This window comes from Callorhinus ursinus, unplaced genomic scaffold, assembly GCF_003265705.2.
Source record: "Callorhinus ursinus isolate GAN/ISIS: 27379988/994484 unplaced genomic scaffold, GSC_fseal_2.0 scaffold19, whole genome shotgun sequence".
NCBI classification, from domain to species: Eukaryota; Metazoa; Chordata; class Mammalia; order Carnivora; family Otariidae; genus Callorhinus; species Callorhinus ursinus.
This window is the reverse complement of record NW_027397081.1, coordinates 728118-730784: the sequence shown is the minus strand read 5'-3', so window position 1 is coordinate 730784 and position 2667 is coordinate 728118.

Below are 2667 nucleotides of genomic sequence, written 5' to 3'. Positions count from 1 at the left end.
TGCTCTGGTTACTCTCTCAGTCGAGAACTAAGAAGGGTAGAGGGAAGACTATTTTTTCTCGCATACATCAGTCCGTACTGTCGGAAAGGTGCCCCAGCGGGGTCCTGTACGTTAGCCGGGACAAAAATAGAGTAACAAGAGAAAAACAAGTTTATTAAAACGTACATCACACGTGTACAGAAAAGAGCCCTCCGTGATGACTAACCCACAGAGGCCGTTAGAACTTCGGATTAAATCCCAACAAAAGAAACGAGATTTGGGGATTCTGGGTGAGAGAGGAAAGGCAGAGGAAAATGGCCGGAGAAATAGGGTAAACAGGAGTTCTTTAGGAATGGCATGTTTTGTAGATTGAAGTCCGAGCCTTCGGCATTATTACGAGTTGAGTTCTCCTCTTCCTGATACTTCAGAGAAAGACATCGCTACAAATAGAAATTTACTTTGTAAATATAAATTTCCTTTTGGGAAAGAAAAACTTGCACCATTTTTAGAGCTTTTCCTGCCTCTGATGGTTCTCTATGGCCTTCAGGTCGAAATAATCCACATGCCAAAGAGACACATTTTGGGGTGGCATATTCTGGTACCGCTGAGTACACAGAAGAAATGCATACTTTCCTGAATTCCTGAAGTAGTTCATTAAAAGGAGTAAACAGAACCCAGAACATTAACAACCAGGACATTTGGGCCCTATCATGGCTCCTTCCTCCAATTTTTGGTTACTTACAAGCATTCTGAGCATTATCTTTCCAACCATTTTTTAAAAATCGTTTTATATTTCTGTCTTAAGACTTTGTTTTGATATAAAAGCTTATCATTGGGGTTTTGGAACTACAACAAATCTGAAAACCCACTTGATTTAATGAGCTCATTTTACACATGAGGACTTGACCAAGATGACTGCAGAAGAGATTTCTAGAGCTATCTTGTGGAGAAACTGAGTGTTGATGACAGCTTTAAAATTGTGTTGGTCTGTATCGAAGTCAAATTTTCTAAATTTCAGAAATATTTAAAAACTTAATAAGTAAACTTGAATCCTTTAATATGAATTAAAATCTCAGCAGCCCTCATTTCAAAAGTCAATGCGTTAAAAGTTAGGATGATAAGGGTGTTCTATTCATGGGTTAAAGGGCGGCCCCCGTATATTGGCCTCATACTGTTCATTTACGTCTTCACAGGAAGCTGGGACCATTCGCTCAAAAGCTTGCCTGTGCCAAACTCAAAATTTTGGACATCTAATTGCTTTAAATACATCCCCAATAACCACATTTTGAGCCACTTAGAGCCTGTGTGCTCTGCATACACAGCATCCGCTGGTTAAAGACACACCCGTAGGCTATGAAAGACCCCAAGCTGCGGCCATCCTAGCCCCCCGCTCAGACGCCCCGTCCAGCGGGGGTCCCACATCACCTAGACGTGTGAGCTTCCTCTCTGCCTCTCTCACCTGGGAGTTCCCTAGAGCCCATCCCCTCCAGCGGGGGTCCCACAGCGTGGCTTCTGGAAGGTCTCCTGCTGTGGGGGGCGCCTCAAACACCACTAAAATCACGCTCAAGTTGTGTGAGGCTGCCACCTGCGGCCGTTCGTGTCTTCGATCATCCCCCACATCCTCCTTGAACTTATCACAGAAGGAATCACAATCCTAAGGAAAAGCCAGTCACGTGTGGGCAAATACGAGGCAAAGGGGACCTTGCTCTTTCTGTATTTCCTGACAAAGGCGGCAAAGATAAAAGATTTCTAGGATCCAAAATGCTGATGCAGGTGCAGGGAAGGCTGTATCAGACAGCAATCACGTGAGGGATTCTGGACAGCTGAGTCCACAGAATTATTGGAAAACCTTGAAAATGTGCAATAAATAAACAAAACTTTAGAGGACTTAGAGAGCTGAGTTCTCCCCATGCCCAAGGTAAATGAGATTACATAAATACTGAAACCCTGATGTTTTAAAAGATGATGGCTTAAAATCATTCTAATCTTTGCAATAAATGCTGCGTGTCACAATGTATTAACTTTAGGCTTAATCTCTGCTGCTTTTCCTTGAGTTCTATTGATGTGGGGAACAAAGGCAGAAGGAAATGTAGACAAAACGAAATGTCCCGATAACGTGCAGCCCACTGACAAATACTTGAGGCGGGCAAAGGATAACCTTCCTCCAGGAACGCCCGTTGGTAATGTTAATGCCTCCCTAGAGGGAAAAACCACCTTAGTTTGACAATAGCAAGGCCTCTGGTATCCTGAGAGTCTTCTCTAGCATTTGAAAATCCTTTTGGATCTTCCCTTACCTTTATTCCCCTGACTCTAAAGTATATAATCAGTTGCCCCTCACAATCCCCTTGCTGCCCACAGGTCCTGCCCCCGGGCTTTAATAAAACCACCTTTTTGCACCAAAGACGTCTCAAGAATTCTTTCTTGGCTGTCGGCTCTGGACCTCACCAACATTCCATAACTACACCAATACGGCCTTGGGCAAATTATTTAACTCATTTATTTAAGAAATATTTATGAGGGGCACCTGGGTGGCTCAGTCGTTAAGCGTCTGCCTTTGGCTCAGGTCATGATCCCAGGGTCCTGGGATCGAGCCCCACATCGGGCTCCCCGCTCAGCCAGGAGCCTCCTTCTCGATCTCCCACTCCCCCTGCCTGTGTTCCTGCTCTCGCTGTGTCTCTCTCTGTCAAA